This window comes from Berghia stephanieae, chromosome 11 (genome assembly GCF_034508935.2).
Source record: "Berghia stephanieae isolate SIO BIC M18660-M18661 chromosome 11, UCSD_Bste_1.3, whole genome shotgun sequence".
NCBI lineage: Eukaryota > Metazoa > Mollusca > Gastropoda > Nudibranchia > Aeolidiidae > Berghia > Berghia stephanieae.
Window position 1 is genome coordinate 21,866,085 of NC_088370.1, and position 17,500 is coordinate 21,883,584.

Consider the following 17,500-nt stretch of genomic DNA (forward strand, 5'->3'; position numbering starts at 1 on the left):
CTGACAATATACCAACAATGATTATATTGAATGAGACGTGTACATATATGCAGGTCTGACATCCGAACCCACTTATGGGCCTAGTTTAACATTGTTGTAATGGACAATGCATTGCGTCATTTTTTGAGATTCCATTACAACAATGAGCCCATAACGATTTGGGTTATCAGACCTTCAAATAAAAATGCACGTCGATTGAATGCAATCCACAATTTAAAAAAATTTTAAACACTGATTAAAACAAAAGAAATTTTTAAAAAGATAGAAATATAATAAAACCTAAGAGAAAATTCCCATAAAATCATATCCAAGAGTTGAAAAGAAAAAAAAAATGTAAAAAATTATGACTTTGGAAAATGTTCCATTGGCTTATTGGTCCGGTGATCTTAGGATCAGGCAGGAGCGTTTGGGTAAAAGGGGTGGGGGGGGGGGGGGGGTATGTAGAGATGTGAGACTTTAGGACAATGTGGTGATCATTTTACTTGATGGATATTTTATAATTAAACGTTTTCTGGACAAAAATTACCCCAAAATTATAAATAGATAAATAAATTAATTTATTAATAAATAAATAGAATATATATATAGATAGATAGATAGATAGATAGATAGATAGATAGATAGATAGATAGATAGATAGATATATAGATAGATAGATTAATAGATAGATAGATAGATATATAGATAGATAGATAGATAAATAAATAAAATAAAACAACGCAAAAATAAAAAACAAGAATGAGAATTGTCAAAAGACATATTTGAGACTAGCAGAAGTAAAAACACAGCATCAAAAAGTTGTTTGTTTTGTTTGTTTGATTAAGGGTTAAATGGGATAGTCAAAAGTTCTAGAATTACAATTAAAGCACCCAAGAAAAGGTAAGACAAAGGGGAATTGGTTCAAATAGGAAACAGGTGTAGATTCCAAGAGCACACTATCAAAGTACTTAGTTTGCGATCACTAAAAGTCTCATCCAGACACAAGCACAGGTCCCCACTAAGATGAATACACTCAGATGTTTTACAAATCATACATAATACAGTGCACAACAGAGAAATGATTTACAAGAAAAAAAATATTTCCCAAAACTAACTGTACATTTGATTGTTTCCCTCTCATTCAGGGCATATGGCCAGGACCAGGATAAAACCAAGTAATTCCATTCCAAGACAAAGACAGAAAGCATGTTGTAAAACAGATATAGGGGGATAGAAGATGATGTAAGTAGGGCTCCCTGCCCACTATGGGAGGTCAGGAACCCCATCCAGGAGGGTGCTTCCTTGCATCAAAAAGTAACTGCAGGCTTTCGATCTGGAAAGCAGACCTGCCAACGACCACGAATATTCAGTAATATTACGATTATTTAAAAAAAATTATTTCATTCTAACCAGAGGACTATATTATGAAGATTTTTCATTCAATTAAACATCTTCTGAACAATGGTATGGTGCCAGAGCTAGTCTATTATAATGAATGGAGTTTCAAGCAACAATCGATGAAAAAAATAGCATTTTTTTAAAAGCTAATCATAATAAAACTAAAAGGTTATTAATTCGTACAATAAGAAAAAGGCAAATGCAATTTTTAGGGCACATAAATCGACATAAATGTATTGAACATCTTGCTCTCACATGAAAGATAGAAGGTAAAAAGAGTAAAGGTAGATCAAGAAAAACATATTTGAATAGTCTGAACAGCTGGGTGAAAAGAAAAGAGAAGAGTAATATTAGTTTTCTGAGGTTATCTGATCAGAGAGCTGAATGGCGTACCATGATCACCGATGTCTGGCACAGACTTGGTACTTGAAGAAGAATCATAATGTCTACAGTGTTATCAGCCCTGAAAATTGCGAATTTTCCCAATTTCAAGTAGGCAGATCCAAGGTAAAAGACCAAGCAACAAAAAAAAAAAAAAAGGCAAACAAACAAACAAACAAAAAAGAAATAGAACTTAAAATTTGAAACAGTACACATTTTAAAAAAGAATCTAGATATATAGATAGAAAACAAAATAGGATAGAAAAAAATATTTAACGAAAAAAAATAATTTTTAAATACAATTCTAAGGCTTGGGAGTTTGCAAAATACAATAATATGGCCAAATTGTATAAACTAACCGATGTGAAGCTACAACTAAAATTGCGATTCACTCTATCTGACTGGTATTGGTGAGCAAGATGTTAAAATTGCAGTTTGAAGTGTAAATTGTCATAGCGCTTTGAAATCAATAAGATTTTAAACTTTTAAAAAATTCTTTTCTTTTTATTTAGGTGTGTGTGTGTGGGGGGGGGGGGGGGGGGGGGCGGGTGCATGATGTGACCACACATTCTTAAGTAGTTCTTCAGAGCCATTAGGCCCGTGGAGCCGGAGTTTCTCCCAGTTTCTATAGCATGACATTGACAAGAGCAATTGCTTGTCACCCCTTAACGCTAGTCTATCACAAAGTACTTTCCACCAGATCGAACAGACCTAGCTATCCAATCATTGCTGAGTAGACAGGGGTGTCAGAATAAAAAACCTCAACATCTCTCAGGTTCGACGTGGGTCACTTTGCATACGAAGTGAGTGTAATACCAACAAACTATTGGGACCTCCTTCGAATTCTAAAACTGTTCATAAACTGACAAAAAAATAAAATAATGAATTTGATAATTTCAACCAGGCTCTCATCTATTTCAATTTTCAGCAACTGTTTAAACTCAACTTGATATTGGCGGCTTAAATAATTATTCAAGGGAAAATAAGAAAAACAGTGAACCAAAACAAAGGCATGCAATCACCAAGCAGGGAGTAGAATAAGCACACCAGAAAACTGAGACTACAAAATAGTGGCGGATTTACCTCTGCCATCAACGTAGAGTGAATGGAAATCCCAACGAATGCTCCTGAACGTCGTTGTGTACTCCTTTTACTCCAACAACAACTTGCTCCCTTAAGAACTTAAGAATTTTTCCTGATTCTCCTACGAAATATCAATATCGTGTATCGTAAACAATCTCGCCATTGAAGTGTTATATATTTGGAGGCAGGGGAGTTTTTCCTTTATAAACAACTTCCGAGTTGCCACTTGTCAGAAGTGAATAAAAGACGATCCAATGTTCCCAAAGAATCTAAATACGTTGTGTAGAAAAATGCAAGATTTACCATTTTCATCTCACATAATAATCACATATTATACTGTTTATTATGAATTAAAAGAAGATCAATTGTAGATTAAAAGTAAAGTCATTCAGAGCCATTGAGCCCATAGAGCCAGAGTTTATTCCCGTTTCTATAGCGCAAAACAGCAATTGCCTGCTATCCTTTGGATAGGACGCTAAAAAAAACTTCATGCGCAGCTGGTACTGCAGACAGGGAGTACAAAAAATTATGCTTTGCTGCAGTGAAGGCGCATTCAACACTATTTCATTCTTGCAAAGATTACAGCAGGAGTGGGTAAAGTGGTAGATAGAGATTCAATATCACTACCCATTGGCAGGGAAGCAAAATCGCAGGGTACAATCATGTCTTGATTATTGATGCCCTGTAAGAAGCCAATCCGTGAAATAGGGGAGACCCTTTGTAAAGCGCTTTGAGTACGTTACGTGTTTGTGTGGCTATGTGGTCTTGTGGTATGACACCCACTTTCGGATCGGAAGGTCCTGAGTTCGAGCCTCGCTCGGCGCAGAGTGAGTCATTGGAAAAGGCTCTTTACTCACATTCTCTCACCGTACTCAGGTGTAAAATGAGTACCTGGTCTTTCACAGCCTTGTCTCCGTCCGAAAAAATTGTAATATCGTCTAACAGACGTCATGTCTCGTCCTACATGTTAAGTGTTGCTGTTGGCCAGGGACCCCTTGTAAAGCACTTTGAGCACGTTTAGTGGATATTGAGCTATATAGAAGCCCAAGTTAGAAAAAAAAAGCTCAAGTTAGGTGGATAGTGCACTAAATATGAAAAAAAAAACTCAAGAATCTTTCTGGTCAGGCAGTGCTGACTTAAACGGGATTCAACTGTACCGGACTGGGTCACAATGTTTCATTTTTACATCAACCCCTATCAGAAATGTTTCAAAATGTGTCACTGTTTTTTGAGATTGAAGAGAAAAAATTCTACATAAAATTGTAAAATGGTCAATCATTTTGATGTAAAAATTGAAAGAACCCTTGATAGTTCCATTTCTTGCCATTTCAATTTTGAGGGGAAAAAAACAGATCTGCAGTTTTTAGTTCCATTTTTCCAATGAGACAAACATCTATATATAAATAAAAAAGGTCAGTCACATTTTTTTTGCTGATACAATTGTTTCCATGCCTTCCATCTTGTCCGTCAACAATTATCTGTCAGATGGTTAGTTATCGACTAACGAGATGGAAGACATCGAAACAATTGTATCGGCCAAAAGAATGTGAGTGACCTTATTTATTTTTATATGCTCTAACCAACATTATCCAGCACTCTTGTACTTACAAGAACCCACCAACATCCATAATCATATATATATGTTATATATATAGTGGGGGGATGGGGAGGGGGGTCACTACAGAAATTAAACAATGAAATAATTCACAGAAAAAACAAAGTTACTTACCTGGGCTTGTATCAAATAATTAGCCTTCTAGATCTTAAAAGAAACTCAAATTACATCCAATCACACTGTCACGAAAATGATGGATGCGGCAAATTATGTTGTCCTTCCACTGATTTCAAAAGATTATACATCCAACACCTGTGACAAGATTAAAAATTAAAAATAGAAAAATTGTACACATTACAAAATAAATAAAAGGGTTTGTTTTAAATTCTGCCGTGAAAAAATATCAACATTTAAATTTTTTGTGCGTTTTCTTGGTTTTCTTTTTTTTTTTTGTTATTTTGTTTGTTTGTTTTACTTGTTTGCCTGCTTTTTTATATAATTTCAGTCCGCCAGAATATGGATTTTAAAACAAATTGATGCAAATCTTTTGCATCAAATTGGCTTAGCTGAAGATATAATCTGTCTTGACTTACTTGATGCCATATCTAGCAGCTTTCCTTCTTTACCCTCCCTATATCATATCTGTACTAAACCGTTCAACCATTAGTATAATATTATTATTACACATTTTCAATACATAAAAACAATGAAGGCATTCACCACCTACTAGAGATTTCATGATTATTTCAATCGTGAGACCACTAATTCCAATACATTCACTTAAAATGTAAACACAATACGTTTTGTGTAGAGCATTAATGTGATTTAGGTAATGTGATGATCTCATCTTAAAAATATGAAAATAAAATAAAACTAAAATATCCTTTTTTCACCCCAAAGGAGAAATTTGTCTTTAGGGTCTATTCCAAGGTAAGACTGGAATAACCCAGGCATCAGCCGCAGTGCATTGCCGCAAACTGAACTAGGGCGAGGTGACATAGTCAAGACCACACAGCGTAATGGGTATTCGAACTCAGTACTTTTTGGGTACCACGCAAAGATCCTACCCCTGAGCCAGGCTGACCCGTAAATGAACATAGTAAAATTTAAGCTCATTTGACTGGATCCCTTCGCAGAAATGGTAACAATATCCCAAGACACCGTCAATAGCGGTGACTCTGGATCCACAGTCTGCGGACACAAATGCGAAGAAGAAGAAGTATCCACAGTCTTGATATCTCATCTACTGCAACCTTCAACTTCAATTCTATAAGACGCAGAAGATAATCCCAACTGTAAGTGTGATGATCACAGATTGACATGCCTAGCTAAGCCTTCAAGTCCAACATTTTTATATCCAAAAGGCAGCAGCGTCTAATGGTGCTCACATGTTAGGATGATCGACCCAATCAACAAATTCTTCACCGCACTCATGCACCATCGCACCCGCCCGGAAGCTTCATCACAACACACCGTTCAACTAGATGCTCTGCGGTTTCGAGTTCTAATGGCTTCAGCCATCCCGGGTCCACACTACTATGTTCTAATGCAAAAGGTGAATTACCCATCACTGCAGATTTTATACAATTATGAGGTGACTTTCTCCATCATTGTGTCATTGAGTTGAAAAATAAATGTTCAATAGTTGATCAAATTTGTTGTTGTTGGCAATATCCTGGGATTTCTGGTGGGAGAGTGTTCCATTCCTTGATGGTTCTGGGGAAACAATTGTTTTTATATGTGTCGGTTCTGTGTCTTGGAATTGTGAACTTACTGCATAGATAATCTCATGTGAATGTACAGTGTTGTTTTGTAAAACATTGTGGTAGAGTTATGGCTGTTTTCTTGGAATGTATTGTTCTGTGGAAAAGTTGGAGGCCTTCATTTTGGTCTCATATCTATTTCATTTTGAAAAAGAGGGAAATAGTGTGTGATGCATAGAATTTCAAATCAATCAGCCGGCACTGATGCTCTTAATTTCATATCACCATAATTTTAGCTTCTATTTGATTACTGGTTATTTCAGTTACTCTAAAATATTCATCAATTGAGAGATAAAATTCAATTTCTTACCGCTAATGGCAGGTCAACGGTCAACAAGCTTAAGGGATGGAAGATGGAGAAGCTGTGGATTTTGCGAGCTTTCACTAGGATAACAGAACCCCTCTATATTTCTGAAAAATGGGATCTCTGCATATTCAAATGATACAAAGGGAAAACAAGTTGGGATGAGCATTAGCTCATCCCAACAAGTTAATACTCGTGAATGCGGTACCTGATTTCGGTGTAATTCTTTTTTTTTCTTTTAGTTTGGAATAAGGTTATCCAATTGGGATAGTTTTCAGTCCATGATGGGGCCTTGATAAAACATCTATTTTCATTTTGACCAGAAATGTTTTAAAATAAAATGAATCCTTGAATTAGAACAACCCTTAAACCTGAGACATCAAATGTGAAGCTTTGAGTTTTAGATTTTTGAAATATTAGGGTTATTTCAATTATTGATACACTTGGAATCAAAGAATTTCTAACTAAAACTGAAAGAAAAGCATTTAGTCTACAGCTTAGACCCAATTTTCCATTCTCTCACAGCAAAACAAAGATGAGATAAACCTGCCATTGTACAGCTGTTCTCTCTTCATTCTTTATGCCCAAAGAATCACATTGTTTTTATTTTAAAAATCAATTTTCTTGTGTTGAAGTTGAAGGATCAAATCGTATCACAGGCTGTTGGCTTTTACTTACTCTATCCCGACATTATGTCTTCGCATTTCCATTGAGGGAAAACAACCATGAACTTCAATAATGAAGCCTATCTCCAACAATAACTTTCTTGGTGAAAGCAGCCAATGATATCCATCAACAATATTTATTGATCCCTTTAAAGTTAAACAGGGTTGCCATTTCAGGAGGCAAAAATTTAGTGAACTTTTACACAAACACCTTGACCGACCCCGATCTGAACCCTGAGCTCCAGTAAAAAGGCAAAATGTACTTACTTTTTTTCCATTAAGCAACTGAGTTGAAAAATACTGAGGGTTTATAACATACCAAATTCCGTAATATAACGAAAATTGGCAACCTTAGTTAAAGGCTTATGTGCTATTCATATTCAAATCTATACTCAACTTTTCATATTTTTTTTTTTTACCTCATTTCCTTTTTTGTTCAGAAGTATTCATGAATACCGAATAGGTGTTGGCAACTTACTAAAGTATTCATCCATGTAGCTGGCAACGATAATCTCACTGGAAATCGCAGCTCTTCTAGATGGGCATTTCCATATTACACACATTATGGGCATAACAATAGACTAAATCTACTCAGTGGCGTAGGGCCTTAAAGGCTATTAAGGCTAAGCCACAGGTCGTCATTGTCTTGAAAGTATGCAAGAATTTAACAATAAAAAGTCACACTTTTAATTTTCTGTTTCACAAACAATGAAATTCATTGTTGACCTGGTGTTTAAAAAACCCTTACAGAGCCTCAAAACTTGAACCAATCACACAGCTTTGAATTTACTACAGCTCGAGTCATACTCGTGCCACTGACCAATCAGTACAGCGTGTGGCTTTAAAGGTTGAGAAAGCTTCCAGCCATATTCCCACGGTTACAACCAGGCGATGCATTTCACGCTTGCCGTGTGCTATGACTGTGGGCATCAAGAGGCATCTTGACGTTGAACTGAGTCATTGTGGCTTTCTTACTCGCAGCCACACACAATGACCTAATTGTTCCATTGATGGCAATCGTGTTGTACCTGTTACCCATCCCCTTTCGAGGCGTGTCAGGCATGTGATATTGAATTCCCCATTGCCCCTTTTAACTTGAGTGTGTTAATCTGATGTGTGCAGTGTTTGTTTTTTAAATTTTAATTAATTGCTATTAAGTGTGATGAATCACGTTGATTACCTGTTCACTATCAATACCAGTTCTTTGAATAGGGAGAATAAACTTTTGATTAAAAGTCTCGGTCCCCATCAACCAAACGATTTTGTACTCACTATTAAAGACGGGAAACAGAATTGGTCATTTAATTTGATAAAGATTGGTTTAGTCTTTTTCCTTGGCTATCGGTGAGAATAGAAAATAAGAGTTTATTTTCTTTTAATTGTATTTTGTTTGGCGATAACAGCAATACAGAATTGTCTTGGACAAGAAGTGGATTTACCTGTTTGAAAAATTTAACACAGAGAGCATTGAACCATCAGAAGTCTAACTTACATTTAAATATCACCACTAGATTGAAAACCGTTGGTACTCTTCACATAGGTGCACAGATTGACAGTGGCTATCGCTTATCCTTAGCCAGGCATGATGAACAAGTTACAAAGAACATACAAATTTTGGTAAAATAATTGAGTGCATCAAATTCTCTCTCTCTCTCTCTCTCTCTCTCTCTCTCTCTCTCTCTCTCTTATATATATATATATATATATATATATATATATATATATATATATATATATATATATATATGTGCGACAACCCATCTCAAATTCAGCCCCATGCTCCTAAATGACCAGGCTATGCCGCTGAATCTACTGACAATAACATGAATCATCGTGTTAAGATTAAACTTAAACCAAACGAAGTTAACACAACATATTTATTTTCTAGAGTAGTCTGTGCAGAAACAGACAGTATGATAATTGACAGAGGTTTCTATAGCTGACATGACGGCACAAACACACACAAGAAGAAATAACACACTGCAAAGAATGAACTCACAGTGCCGTACAGACAACAACAACAAAAAAAAACAGAACACAAAATAAATATGTTCCCTACAACAGCAATGTCAATCAGACTTTATCTGTTGCTGATCTTTAAGACAAAATAAAATGAGATCTGGATTCAGGTACAACAGTAAAATCTTATCCTACCTCAGAAAGTTGAACAATATTCTAGTTCGCACAAGATGTGTTAATAAGAGAGAAAATGTAAATAACAATCCAGATGTGCAGCTATGCGGTCTAGTTGTATGACACTCGCCTTTGGATTGGAAGATCCTGGGTGTGGATTCTGCTCTGACTGGTGCATAGTTGAGTCCTTGGAAAATGGTCTTAACTCTATTTCTCTCACCGTACTCAGGTGTAAAATGTACACCTGGTAGATTAAACAGTGTTGTCTCAGTTGGAAAAATTGTAATAAATATTGCCTAACATGTCTCGTCCTACATATTAAGTGTTACTGTTGACTAAGGACCATTGAAAAGCCCTTTGAGCACATTTATTGAATATTGCACTATATAGAGGCTCAAGTTTAGATAAAAGTTCACGTTATAGACCATTAACCCCATTTCAAATTCATGCAGACAGATTTTTTATATGAGGACTCTTTAACCCAAAGATCTCCATCATGAAAATCCACTCTAGACAAATTACAAGGTTATTTACAGACTTTTCTACATTTTAATTCTAAATTCGGTTTCTGATTATGAAGGAAAACACATTCTTACAATTACAATCTGATGCAGACGTGAATTGCTGATTATTATTTATTTCGCCATCATATATATCATACGAAAACATATCAACTGAGAAGAAGTATTACTTAACGAAGTCATTCCAATGAATGATTGATACTGCAATCCTACTTACTAAAGTCTGTGACTGTGACTCACAGTGCTCACAGTGTGAGAGATCCACGAATACTCTTGAATCTGAGTCACTCACAGTTGAAAATGAAAATAAGACAATCTCCAAATATAATTAAAGTATTCATTTATTTTATAAGGCTTATTGGAAATTAATAGGATTCCAATATTCCAGAACTAGTGAGTAGTGTGTAGAAACTTATTATTAGAATGCGATTCGAGTTGGATCAAAACAGCAGACTACAAAGTGAGTGGCCAAAAGTAAAAGAAAAGCAGAGGCAGAGGAGCAAGTTCGAAGGGTGAATAAATATATTGAAAGACAAAACGCTGGCGTGCTTACCAATGATTAAACCATTCTTAATGAATGTGAAATTGACAATTACCTTGAATTACAAGACAGATCAAATCTTCGTACACATTGGATATACCTTGGCCAATTACCTCCTTTTTTTTTCCTTTTATTTGTAATTTCATGTCTGTGAGTAATTTCTTGTCTGTGAGGATTGTTTTCTTTTCTCAACTAAACGAAACTATTGATTATGATAGTAGTTTCAGCCGTTCAATTCCGAATAAGTGTTGTTGAAGGGGTCAAAGGTCACGCGAGGTTAAAGGTTAATAAGTGAGTAAAGCCAAGCGTTTAACTACGATAAAATGTTAAAATCGCATGTCGTGTCGTTGGGTAAAATTGCTTTTGGACTTAATTGGACTTCTTTCTTCTTCTTGAACTGATCCTGCATTCTGCAGGGTTGCCATAATGAATGCCTCATCTCCATGCACCTCAGTTAAATTATGCATCATCTTCCTCCAGGCGAGTTCTTTCATATCACACTTAATGACGCGTGTCTGGATAAAGATTTGACCGAACGCGTTTTAAGGCGCCCAAGTATTATCACACTCTTTTATACATATCTACGTCTATTTATAATTTGTTTCTGAACAAGGCAATACAATCGACAAGCATTGGATATTTTATAACATAAACATAGTTTTGGCCTTCTCCGTGTTATACTTTATTTGGACACAGATCAAGAAGATCATACACACTTGTCTGTACACGCTGACACCGATACAAATGAACAAATCGGCCTTTTCTGTTCTATTATTTTAACTATCTATTTTTTCTTTTTTTGGGGGTCACCCGTTTACGGCCTTAACAAACAGTATCCTGCACTTAGCCTTGCTATTTTCAGGCCCCGAAAGTTTTACAACCCTAGTTAGAGGTGCCTAAATGAGCCAATAAAATGGAGAGAAAAAAAATAAAGTGAGTAGATGTGACTCATATATAAGGGAACAACACAAAACAAACAACGTTTCGGCCCTTGGCCTTCGTCAGGAGACAGTAAACACAAACACAAATATGTAAATTTACAAAATATCACATTTTGTCAAATGTGGAAATAAAGTTAATGTGAGGAAAGGGCGTCGAGTGTGGATGCAAGAAGAGGCGCGAGATAAGGAGAGAGAGAGAGAGGGGGGGGGTGGAAGAGAGAGAGAAAGAATGAGAGAGAGAGAGAGAGAGAGAGAGAGAGAGAGGGTGGAAGAGAGAGAAAGAATGAGAGAGGGCGAGAGAGAGAGAGAGAGAGAGAGAGAGAGAGGGGGGGTGGAGAGGATGTGTATATGTTTGTAACCCTGCATTGTGCGATCAAGAATAGCAAGTGACGATTTGCGCCTGTCTTGGGTTTATATAACCATGGTGAGTAGTATTCATTGGACGACCGAGAGGGGTTGTCAACCCAAGCTAGCCTAGCAACACGTTTGAAAATAAACAAATGGTCGTCTCAAGCTATATTCCCATTTAGACTTAAGATCGTCATACAGTAACATGTGCGTGATGTGGTCTTGTGGTATGACACTCGCTTTCGTATCGGAAGGTCCTGTGTTCGAGCATCGCGCTCGGAGCATAGTTGAGTCCTTGGAAAAGGCTCTTTACTCACATTCTCCACACCAGTGAAAGGTGTAACATGAGTACCTGGCCGTTAACGGCGTTGTCTTTGTCCGAAAAATTGTAATATCGCCTAACAGGCGGCATGTCCCGTCCTACATGTTAAATGTTGCTGTTTACCAGGGACCCTTGTAAAGCGCTTTGAGCACATTTAGTGGATATTGCGCTATATAAATCAATTTTAAAAAAAATAATTTTGACACAGAATATAGATGTTCAGAAGGCGTTTGATATTATTATATCTCACCTCACCTCACCCGGGTTCCGTCTCTTTCCAGAGGTCGGATGTCATGGCTTTCCATCCTTCACGGTCCATTGCAGCCTCGTTACAGTCTGCCATGCGCCGTCCTGTAGCTTCCTTGATGCCATCTGTCCAGGATTTCCTTTGTCTTCCTCTGCCTCTCTTTCCTTCAATTCTTCCCTCCATTATCCTTTTTTCGAGACTATCATGTCTTCGCATATGTCCAAAATATGACAGCTTTTTGTGCTTCACAGTCAAAAGAAGTTCTTTTTGTTTTTGGCCCATTAGGTCGAGGACTTCGATGTTTGTTTTTCTTGCTGTCCAAGGTATTTTCAGTATTCTCCTGTACGTCCACGTAATATATTATTATATTAAAATTATATTGTACACACTCCCTGACCGGCAGACGTCTCGTCCTGCGCTCTGCTATTTTCTGGTGTTATTGTGAAATTCATAATTTCACTCTGGACATTTGTATCCAGACGTATTTGTGAATTTTCAGTGTGTATATGCATATGATTTTCAAAACATAATTTCAACAAAGGACATTTTTAACAACTCGGTATATAGACATAACGGAAATCATTAATTATCAAAGGTATTTTTTTTAATATACAGCCATTTTTTACAAACATTTATTTTGCAAATACTATTCACCTTGGTTTTCAAACGATATTTTACCAACACATTGTTGAACACTTTTATCACAATATTATTAAGATCAGGCCTCGTAGGGGGTGAGCAGACTGAAAGAACATAACATTCCATATATGATTACTCGTTGTCCATCCCCCCCCCCCCCCCCCCTTTCCACCCATACCCCCGTCCACCACCAACATTGTACCAGTATTGACCGCAAAAAAAAAATAATAATAATAAAAATAATAATAATAATAACACGGTCGATAACAATAACATCGTAATTGGAATTTTGAATGCACAGACCTATCCTACTAAAACGGAAAAACCAAATGATTTCTTAACTGAGAAGAACTTTGACATTACTATTTATAGACAACCCATTTGCAAAGGCAATGACACTCCCTGGGTACCAATTTAGATCATTTCCAAGGAAAGATCGGCGTGGCATTAGCGTATTTTATAAAACAAGATTATATCTAAACATGTGGAAATCCTCGAAATGCACTGCAAAATAATGGAGGCCATTGATCTAAGACTATCCCTCCATAATGCAAGATACAACATCAACTGCATCTACCGACCGCCAGCAAACAAGGAAAACAAAATGAAATTACCCGATGTTAGGAAATACATCAAATAGATGTTAACATTGCAACACGCGCATCCTGGCCATTCAATCATACTCGGCGAGTTTTCATTTCGACATCATCACAGACACCGCTAGATTGTGTGAGTCACTATCGGAGAACAACATGTGCCAGATCGTAACAGCGCCAACCCACCCTGCTGGGTAATTGTGGAAAATTCAGAGTCCCAAAAAATCAACGCCATCGTAAATTACCTCCCTTTTTCGGACCACTCCCTAATTTCTTTCAATCTCGACGTTTCAAAACCATGCCAAGAAATCATCACCACATCACCCAGAAACATCAAAGGTATTCATTTGGACAATTTCAGAGGCGATTTAGAAACAATACTCACTCATCAAAATTCAATGATTTATCCAGACCAGTGGAATAGTTGTCTCATCGAAACGCTTGACAAACATGCACCATTCCAAACAAGGAATGTCACCAACGAGAAGTATGATCCGTGACATAGGTACTGTTGGACGTTAAAGAAGCTAAACCGAAGTGTCGGAGAGCAGATGGACTACTGAAAGCATCAGGTCTTTCCATCCATCGGGAATTACACAAGAACACATTTCGCGCCTGGAAGACAACAATAAAATGTCTCTCTCTGATGTACTTATAAAGGACTTCTCCAGGTCTTTGACAAAGTTGATCGCAACATATTATGCTATATGCTTCGACAATATGGGATACTTGGAAAAATCAACAGATAGATTGACAACTTCCTGAAAAACCGTACCCAATCAGTGATTATTGACGCTGAATCATCCAATTTTATCCCAGTTGAATTTGGTGTTCCTCAAGGCTCATCATTGGTCCCGCTTTCTTTCTTTTATATATATATATATATATATATATATATATATATATATATATTATATATATATATATAAATATATTAACAAACTGGCAGATGCTCTTGAATCTAAACTTCGCCTTTTTGCAGATGGCACTATTGCAATCTTGATTTTTTAAAATCACAAGAAGATGGAGCGCATCTGCAACACGACCGTGAGAAGCTTGGGAACAGAGGCACCGCATGGGAAATACAATGTCAATTCCACCTCCAGAAAGAAATGTCCAATCATATGCAATTATAAGCTACACAACCACATCAGCCAAATAGTTAGGAATAACAATAATAAAATCAGACTTAAAATGGGACGAGCACATCGACAACATCACCAAAAAAAAAAAAAAGCATATAGGACCCTGAGTTTCCTCCAAAGAAATTTAAATATTAAATCAACAAACCTAAAATCATTAGCTTACAAGTCATTAGTTCGGCCACAAATTGAATACTCATGCATTGTTTGGGACCAACACAAAAAACACCTTGTTGATAAACTGGAGGCAATACATAGAAAAGCTTCTCGGTTTGTTACGGGAAACTATGAGAAAACATCACATGTGAGCAGTATGATTGATCAACTTGAATGGAAGTCACTCCAATTAGGAGGAAAATAGCACACCTGACCATGATGTATAAGATAAAGAACAACCTGGTGGCGTTTTCAAATCCTGATCTCCAAACATCGACACGAACATCCAGGACTTCCCAAATGGACAATTTCATCCCCCTGACATCCACCAAAGACCTCAGAAAATTCTAATTTTACCCTAGAACCATCACAAATTGGAACAATTTACCGCAGGAAGTTCCATCTGCACCCACTTTAGATCTATGTACAGAGCTTCTAGATCACTGCTGAATTTCCACCTTAATGTTATTGTTCATGTCAAAATCTTCATGAGTGAAGGTGGACATTAACGGAAGATTCAGAAGAAGAGATAAAAAAGGCAAAGACCTCGTATTTTCTTTCAAAATTCGAAACTTCCAACCACATCTTGCAAATGATTATTTGGCATCTCCAATGATCTACTTGGACGTGGAAGATGTACTTCATTACCATCTACAACAACGAAAGCGACTTGCCAAACAAATTATTTTGTCAACTTTTTTCAAGACAAAATCCATAACATTCGATCAGAACTAGATCAGCATGAAACATCTTTAGATACAGATAAATTCTGTGGTACTCCTTTAGACAAATTTAACCCAGTTTCATTCAGTTTCATAAAAGGGTTGATCACAAAAACCCTCATGCGGCCTTGATTCCTTCCCAGCACAGCTTTTGGCCAGCTCCATCGATACACTATTGCCATCTATTGCATCAATACATCCCTACTGACTGGTGTAGTTCCTTCGTGTTTTAAAAGTACTCTCGTCAAACCATTTCTGAAGAAACCATCACTGGACCACAATGCATTAAACAATTATCATCGTCCTGAATCAAATTTACCTTTCTTGTCAAAACTTTTCGAGAAGGTAGTTTGATACAATTATCATCTCACCTTAAGAATAACAGTTTGGAACAACCTTTCCAGTCAACAACACAGTATTGAAACGGCGTTTCTTAAAATTTCTAATGACTTCTTATGTAATGCCGATGCTAACAATATCAATGTGTTATGCCCTTTAGATCTTTCAGCTGCCTTTGACACCATTGACCATGGCAGTTTGTTAAAAAGACTAGAAAATACGTTCGGCGTAAAAGGAATTTCCCTTAAATGGTTTACTTCATATTTGCAGGATCGATGGCAGACAGTCGGGGTAAATGGTGTTCAGTCAGAGCAAGTTTTACAAAACGTTGGAGTGCCAAAAGGCTCTGTTCTTGGCCCTGCCTTTTTTACTTTATATATGCAGCTCCTTTCTAATGTGATATCTGGATTCAATCTGAGTTATCCGTTTTATGCAGATGATTCCCAAATTTATTATTCCCCTTAGTTATTTACAATTCTTAACGGGCTTGTTGGTTCTTTTCTATATTAAAAAAAAAAAACAGCAAAAAACAAAAAAAAAAACAAGATTAAATACCTATATTGGGCGGTTTCAATCATTCCGAATCGTCATTATAGGTTAAAAAAACAAAAACATTTTTGGTGGAAAGTATACATTATCTGGGTTGATACCTGATTTGGGGGTCTGAAATAAAAAAAAATATAACAATCTTGTGGCAAACTTTCCACAAAACTAATGAAGGAATAATCTTCATATTCTTCCCTCTTATCAACATTGTAGCATTTTGTGTCACCATGAAGAGATTTTACAGCTATAGCCTATGGGATTTTTATAGTAACATTAAAAAGTTGTGAATCATATTGATATGAAAAATGTATAATTTGGATTATTATTAAAAATGCACATACCTTACCAAAAACAAAACTCTCTATGGCAACATAATACATTATCTCTGTGATAACTGTGGAAAGTTTCAGACAATTTCATTGAATAGATTCTGAGAAATGTTTGACACAGTATCCCATACCCCTAGAAAAAGGATACATTGAGAAAATTAATAGCAAAATAACTTTCAGTTTCTCACAATTTTATGACTACCAACACCTTTTTCGATCGTGTTTTTCGTGCCTTTATAGTCTAATTTCAGAAGTTACTTCAATAATATAATTTTTAATATAATAAAATATCGTTTTCCATCAACATTTTAAAATCAATCTTTGAAGGATTTCCTTCATAATTAGACCCCCCCCCCTCCACACACACACACACACACACACACACACACACACACACACTCCCCCATAATACAACAAAGTTCGAGCTGTTTGAAAGAGATCAAGTCTTTGATGTACCGAATCAAGTTAAGCTGAGATCTTAATATGTGGAAGGCCGAGTGTCCTTAAACATTGCTTTTGGATTGAGACCCCTCGTAAAGCACTTAGAGCACGTTTAGTGGGTATTATATTACCCGATATATAAAACCCAGGGTTGACTGAAAGGAAGATCAGATGATGTTTGGTATATAATGGGAAGTAACTCGATATAATAAAACAAAATCTATCTGCACTTATTATTGTCTCAGTTATCTCCCATGGATTTTAAACCTGACCTGACAACTTTTGTAAATGAAAGTTATTGTATTCAAGTTAAGTGATAAAGCATTTTTTCCCGACAGAGACTGGCCAGATACTCATTTTACATCTGAGTACGGTGAGAGAATATGAGTAAACAGCCTTTTCTCAGGAC

General features: G+C 36.4%; 1 long non-coding RNA gene across 5 annotated transcripts in view; it reads right to left on the reverse strand.

The window, feature by feature from the left end:
- The window catches only part of LOC144957285 (uncharacterized), a 105,655-nt gene extending 95,134 nt beyond the window's left edge, over positions 1-10,521 (reverse strand). Inside the window, exons 1-4 of one of the 5 annotated variants that reach the window (XR_013642114.1) lie at positions 10,379-10,484; positions 5,961-6,112; positions 4,571-4,708; positions 2,842-3,110 (exon numbers count right to left, since the gene is read on the reverse strand). This is a non-coding gene — a long non-coding RNA (uncharacterized LOC144957285). Of the gene's footprint in view, positions 1-2,841; positions 3,111-4,570; positions 4,709-5,960; positions 6,113-10,378 lie in introns of all 5 variants that reach the window. The other 4 variants (XR_013642113.1, XR_013642115.1, XR_013642117.1 and 1 more) reach the window with 4 other exon arrangements.
- Positions 10,522-17,500: the final 6,979 nt, after the last annotated feature.